Source organism: Phyllostomus hastatus, unplaced genomic scaffold (assembly GCF_019186645.2).
Source record: "Phyllostomus hastatus isolate PE091 unplaced genomic scaffold, TTU_PhHast_1.1 phas_scaffold_93, whole genome shotgun sequence".
Classification (NCBI taxonomy): Eukaryota; Metazoa; Chordata; class Mammalia; order Chiroptera; family Phyllostomidae; genus Phyllostomus; species Phyllostomus hastatus.
In genome coordinates this window covers 6,076,921-6,084,435 of record NW_025334042.1, presented here as the reverse complement: position 1 = coordinate 6,084,435, position 7,515 = coordinate 6,076,921, and the positions used below count along the sequence as shown (strand labels likewise).

Below are 7,515 nucleotides of genomic sequence, written 5' to 3'. Positions count from 1 at the left end.
GGCACTTCCCACCGTGTTTTATCATCTTTATTCAATGTGGAGCTTCTCCAAGGTCAACTGCTGCTCAGTGAAACCACACTTCAGCCTTTCGTACTGTGCTTGGCATATGGTAAATACTCATTACTAATTAGGAAAACATCATGAATCTGTGTTTTTCAAATCAGCAATGAATGTATATGGTATGCCAATAAATCCAGTGGAAAGAGTAAGTAGAGTGAGAAAAGAAAGTGCTAGAAATGGAACCCTGGTGGAACCCCAACATCTAGGACCAGGAAGAACTACCAAGGAAACTAAGAAATGTTTTCAGAGAAAGAGGAAGAAAAAATAAGGTAGGAAATGGTGTTCAAGGAGCCAAGAGATAAGGGTTTCAAGTAGTGGATAGTGTTCAACTGTGCCCAGTGCTGCAGAGAGCAGTTAAACAGGGGCTGAAGCATGTGCTTTGTGCAGATGGGACATCACCGTGACCTTGACCAAGCCTAGTTTTATTCCTTCAAGCCAGAGAGCAATGCTTGGCCAGGTGTTTGGATGGGAATCTGTGTTGAGCTGTCAAGAGCGGGGTGGGACAAGGGGTCGGTTACCAGATTCAAAACTTTTCTCAGTCCAAAAGATATAATTTATGTGATATATATGACATAATACACAATTTGTATTAAAACTATTTTATAGATTTTCAGTCACTATTTAACTTATTGTCTACACAGATGTATGAAGGAAGGGAGAAGAAAATGCACCCAAGTTCTCCCAGTGCTTGCAGGAGGATAGTAAGTTTACAGATGTGTCTCCCTTTTTCTTCTTCCTTCTTCTCCTTCAAATGTTTAGTAATATGCTCACATTGCTTTCAAAGGGAAAACGTATTAAAGGTAACAGAAGTATAGCTTGCAGGTATTTATTGGCACTCTTCCAAGTGAGTACGGATGATTAGTGTTGTCACTAACTTTATTGAAACTTTTAGTTAAATCTATTGCTATATAGGTGATTAGCATTTGAACATCAGATAAAGGTGTAGAACATTGAAACCATCAACATATAAGTTTAAGAGCATAAGCTCTTAATCCTGCTTCATTCCATTTTTTTCAATTTTTTATTAAATTATTGGGGTGACATTGGTTAACAGGATCAGACAGGGTTCAAGTGTACATTTCTCTGATACAAGATCTTTATACTTCACTGTGTGCCCACCACCCAAAATCGAACCATCTTCTGTCACTATATATTAGGCTCCCCTCACCTCCCCACCTCCCACCCCCTTCTGACCGGTAACCGCCACAATGCTGTCTGGGTCCACAAGCCTCAGTTTTATATCCCACACATAAGTGAAATAATACAGTTCTTGGCTTTTTATGACTGACTGATTTCACTCAGCACAATATTCTCAAGGTGCATCCATGTTGTCTCAAATGGCACTGTTCCATCTTTTCTTGTGGCTGAGTAGTACTGCATTTCATTGTATGTACATATGTACCACATCTTCTTCATCCAGTCCTTTGTCAAAGACACTTTGGTCGTCTCCATGTCTTGGCCACCGTGAGTAATACTGCAATGAACGTAGGAGAGCATATATCATTGAGAATTCATGTTTTTTAGCTTTTCGGGTGCATACCAAGGAAAGGAATTGCTGGGTCATGTGGTAACCCTCTTCTCAATTTTTTGCAGAGCCACCGAACTGCTTCCCACAGTGGCTGTCCCAGTCTACCCTCCCACCAACATTGCTCCATTTTAGAATCACTGAGAATTTGGGGGAAAATGCTGGTGCCCAGATGAAGAACATCAGAATCTCAGGGAGTAAAGCCCAAGTGTAGGTATTTAATAAAGTTCCACAGGAGATTGTTCTTGCAGCCAGGATTGAGAAGAACCAGATTAAGGTACATAACAGGATTGTGTCTTAAAAACCATTTCATTGCTTTGTCTCCCACCACCTTCCTTACAGATCAAGCCACCCTGACACAGATTCAAAGCATCCCGTACCATATTTTTACCAGCATCTAACTATTTATTGTATGTATTTGTGTGACTTTCCCATTAATGCCTGTCTCCCCTGTTATGTTAGCCTGTCACCAGGTGAGGACAGGTAAACCTGATAGTTTAATGTGCTATTCCCAGCTCCCAGCACGGGCCTGGCACAGAGGAGATGCTCAAAACATATCTTTTGAATGAATAAACCAGTACCAAATATTTACAGAGTGGAGAGTGGTGAATGTCCCATTTATTGTCCCACTCTTGCCATGATCTGAGCAAGAGCTGATAATAGCCTGTCCTGGGGTGTGATGATGCACGACACAGTGCCGAATGTTGAGGTGACAGAGCTGAACAGGAGAGTCTGAGACTTGACCTTTGTGGCACCTATAGGGAAGACATTATGCTAGTATTCACAGCTGGGGTGAGTACTATGGGCGGGGGTGGATACGGAGTTCTGTGAATGTCCCAAGCAGAGGTTCTAGAATACCTCATGGCCTGGAAGCTAGCCTCAAGACAGCCCTTTTAAGAATAAGTCCTGCTCCTTGAATCCCAAGTTGGTGGCTCATGGATAAATCAGTTAGATGCTGACTTCTTGCCTGGATTTCTGACTTTTTTTTTTATTTTACCTCTTTGAAAAAGTGGATACCCATTAAGCATCCCACGGGATCCAGTCCTGGAAAACAGAAAAATTATACATTCTCATCTTATGAGAATGTATAGATTAGATTAATGGCCAGTTTTGCTGAAGTGTTTTTAGCATATGAGACTGTTAAAATGGTTTTGTTAATGTACATAAAAACAGAGAAGAGATATTACTTTTGAAAAACACTCATACAAAGTATTTATTGATCTTCTTTTCTGAAATAGGAAAGTTTCTGGAAAGCCTGAAACCATTATGGCTTCCACTTCAGATTCCAGAGTGTGAAAGGGAAAGGGGATCCTAACAGAAACCCAGAACTCGCAAAGATGAACTATAATGAAAAATGAAAACAGAATTTTAGAATAGGTGGTTGATTATGACTTTTCCACATTTAAAATTCCACACTATAGAGTGCATAATAAAAACAGTTGTGCTTGTTCATAGCATATTGCTAAATGATAATTTGCATTGATGGTATCCTCACATTAACCAATTCAAGAACATTTAATGAGAAGCTTCAAGAGGCAATTAAGAGCCTGGCTCGGTTAGAATAATTAATAATTCACAACTGCAGTTAACTCCATGGAAAGTCCCAACTGAGACACTAGCTGGGTGTGTAGCAGTGATGCAATCAGACTGTTTATGTCTGGGTTGAACTGCATCAGTGATGTGGGGTGTGAAGTATCAACTCCATCTCTAGTTTTTAAAAATGTTATTGTTGTTCAAGTACAGTTGTCTCCATTTTCCCCCACCATTCTCCCCCAACGCAGCCCACCTATCCCCACCTCCCACCTCCATCTTTATTTTTAAGAAAGAGAAGACTTAGGTCTTCAAGAACTAAGGTTTATACAATGACTTGCCTTTATAATATAATTTAAAAGAAATTGTTATACACAAATAGGATCCCTTTCTCCCCCCTGAAACACACACATGACTATCCCTCTTCCGATTTCTTCAAACAATTAACAAAAGACATGTGTGGATTATAAACCACAGCTTCTGCGTCTCCCTCTGATATTCTTGTAGAATAGTTCTTGTAAATAACTTGGATGTCTGAATTAAAATTTGGTTTTTAATTTGTGCTCAAGGCCATGGATGTGCAGGTGCTACAGAAACAACTGGTGCATGACCAATATTTTCCATATTAGGCAAGAATAAAGGACTGTCCTCTGGTCTGTGATTACAGCAGCCATTCACAGAGCCTGCCTTTGCAGTTTGCCCCTGGGAGTCAGTAAGGAGAGCAGCTCTCAATCTGACTGCCTTCTCTGCCGCCAACCACACTGCCAGCCACACACTGGATCAGGGCTTGTCCTTAGGACAAACCACAAAGTGGTTGACTGAGTTATTGAGACATACAGAGCTACCTTCATCAGACCACTACCAGACAAGGTAATCAATTGCTCGGTAAGTGGCTGCTGCAATGGCAAAATCCACCAGATGATTAAGTTGTAGCTGACTTGAGGGACTGGCACTAGCAGCAGCTTCCTGGTTCTGGGAGGGACAGTGTGAGATGGCAGAATAAAGGGTTGTTATGGAGTCAGACCAAAGTGGGTTAGAATTTTTCCTGAGCCTCCTATTAGCTGGATGGCCTTGGACTTTTTCAGTATCTTTGAGCCTGAATTTTCTTATCCATAAAACGGAGAGATAATGAAACCTACTTTTTAGATGGTTGCAATGATTCAAGATAATATATGTAAAATCCTACCACAGAGCCTGACACGTATATTAGGCAATCAGGGAGAGGTAAGTAGCTTCTGAGACTCCCCTTCCATCCTCCCATTGCTGTCAGCTGATACCGTCCTCAAACACTACCTTTATTGTGCCTTGTTCTATTGGCTGCCCCACCTATCCAAACATATCTGCCTGGTCCATTCACTGTCATGCAAATGAGTCTTGCTGATCCTGGCCTGTCCTCCCTGGCCCAGAAAGTCCTCCTTTTTTGCTTCTGTGCATCCAAATCTTTCCATGTTTTTGTTTGTTTGTTTTGTTTTATTGTTTAAATCCAGCCCAAGCCCTACTTCCTACTTCAGGGGAAATCTTACTCATTGACCTCGCTCTCTGTTGGGTCTGTACTTCACTCTAAATCATACCAGAGTTTCTTGTGTGCTGATCTTCTCTCCAACAGATGGTAAGGTCCCTGGTGCAAGGACAGTATTTTATATATTTATATATAATAAATATACAAATGTTACATGTAAATATATAACTATATATAATACCATGATATATATTATATAAATACATTGTATATTTATATTAGATAATAGATAAAATAATATATTCATATATATAATATGTATCATGGTACTCAGTATAGTTTTTGACATTTTTTTCACATTTTTGTTTATGGACTCATTCACACAGCATTATTACCTTCATTTGCATTTACTTGATGGGTAAATACCTGTAGTATTCACGTTTTCCTTGAAGCCAGAACACAGCTGTGAACAAAACAGAAGTTGAGTGGCCTGTGAGGGGAGCAGGAAGGCACCTGGGTATCTGTGCTGGAGTCTCACCTATGGTGTATGGGCGCCTGGCCCAGGAGCTGGAGCGAGTGGACAATGGCTACAAGTCAGCGATGAGTGTTCAGCCTTCCCTTGTCACACACCCCATCTATGCATGTGGCAGTGAGAAGCAGCAGCAGAAGTACCTGCCCAGGCTGGCCAAAGGGGAACTTCTGGGCTGCTTCGGCTCACAGAGCCCAACTGTGGAAGTGACCCTGGCAGCATGGAGATCAGAGCCTACCACAACCCATCCACCAAGAGCTATACCCTCAAAGGGGCCAAGACGTGGATGACCAACTCACCTACAGCCGACCTGTTTGTACTGTGGGCTTGGTGCAAAGATAGCGGCATTCAAGGCTTCCTGCTGGAGAAGGGGATGCGGGGCCTCTCGGCCCCCAAGTTCAAGGGCAAGTTCTCCCTGCGAGCCTCAGCCATGGGCGTGATTGTCATAAATGATGTGGAGGGACCAGAGGAGAACGTGCTGCTTCGTCCCTTTGGCTGCCTAAATAACGCTTGGTACGGCACCGCCTGGGACGTGCTTGGAGCTGCTGAGTTCTTTTTTCACACAGCCCGGCAGTATATCTGGGCAGGATACAGTTTGGCATCTTGCTGAGTCTTTGCAGGACCTGGCTAATTCAGAAGAAGCTGGAGGCCATGCTCAGTGCCATCACGCCGGGCCTTCAGTTAGCTGCTTGAAGGATCAAGACAAGGCCACCCCAGAAATGGTCTCCCAGCTGGAATGGAGTAACTGTGGGAAGGCCCTGGACACCACCCGCCATGCCGGAGACATGCTGGGAGGAAGGGGATTTCTGACTAGTATCATGATCTGATGTGCCATGAACCTGAAGGCCATGAACACCTACAAAGGTACTCATGACATTCACACTCTGATCCTCAAAAGGGCAACCACAGGGATCCAGGGATCCAAGTGAATGCACTTCACCTGAAAGCAGAGATGGTCCTGAACGCCTTTGCAGGAGGCCGCTGTGCTCTGAGCTTACTCAGGGAGAGGGCAGATGGAGCCAATTTTTATGATGGGAGGTGAAAGACACTGATTTTTAAATTTCAAATTTTCCCTTTGGAAGTCACTCAAATATGCTCCTTAAAAAGAAGATGAGACACTCTGTACCAAGTTTCTCAATCTACTGTCTTCAAATTTTTATTGTATTTTTCCCATTATCATTTAACCCCTTTATACCCCTTCTCCCAAGCAAACACCACACTGTTGTCCATTTCCATGGGTCCTTTTTCCTTTTTGCTCAATCCCTCCACCCTCTACTTCCCCCACTAGCTGTCATCTGTTTTTCATCTAGGAGTCTGTCCCCATTTTCCTTGTTAGTTCAGTTTGTTCATTAAATTTCACAGATGAGTGAAATCACATGGAATTTGTCTTTCTCTGACTGGCTTATTTCACTTAACATAACATTCTCCAGGTCCATCCATGCTGTCACAAAAGGTAAAATTTCCTTCTTTTTTACGGCCGAGTAGAATTCCATTGTGTAAATGTCCCATAGTTGTTTTATCCACTCATCTCTCAATCTACTTTTAACCATTAATGGGGATGGACTCTGCTTTCCGCGGGTCAGTAGTTTCTCTTGACAGGGAGCAGGGAGGGGAAAGAGAGTAACACAGAAGCAACCTCTGTGAGACAAGCTGGTGTCTCCCCCAGCGACTCCCCTCCCCTGGAGTTCCCTGTGTGCCCTCTGACCTTCCATCTGGGTGGTAAGTGCCCTACACTGGACCTTGGGGGTAGAATGAGGGGTAGGAAAAGAGTAATAAAGAGTCTGCATGTCTATAAAATGGAAGTTGAATCAGTTTTTAAATCTTAGATTTCTATTATAGAATCACAGAAACACCACTTCAGAGCTGTCAGTGTCCTACAAAGTCATCCAAACCTGACCCTCTTATTGTTCAGTTGAGAAAACTGAGGCTCACAGAGATGAAATGACTCATCTACCACGGTCAGTCAGGCAGGATCCAGAAGGGAAGCTTGGGTTTCTGACCTCCAGGGACTGACACAGAATGGGGTGGTACCAGGAATGTCTGGCACCGAGATATACACAGTTATGTGGGTATCTGTGATGGTGAATTGTATGTGATAACATGGCAGGGCCGGGGCGGTGCCTTGACATTTGATTAAATATTATTCTGGGTATGTATGTGAGGGTGTTTCTAAATAAGATTAATATTTAAATTGTTAGAATGAGTAACGCAAATTGCCCTGTCCAACGTGGGTGGTCTGTAACCAGTCCTTGAAGGCCTGAATAGAACAAAAGGTGAAGTAGGAAGAATTTGTCCTCTGCCTGAGATACTGGTCTCCTGACTTCAGGCTCAGACTTGGAATGAAACACCATCAGCTCTCCTGGTTCTCAGGCCTTTGGATTCAAACTAGAATTACATCATCGGCTCTCCTGG

At 42.9% G+C, this 7,515-nt stretch overlaps 1 pseudogene; it reads left to right on the top strand.

Moving 5' to 3' along the window:
* Nucleotides 1-1,456: 1,456 nt before the first annotated feature.
* On the top strand, nt 1,457-6,032 carry LOC123812553 (annotated as a pseudogene).
* The last annotated feature ends 1,483 nt before the right edge of the window (nt 6,033-7,515 follow it).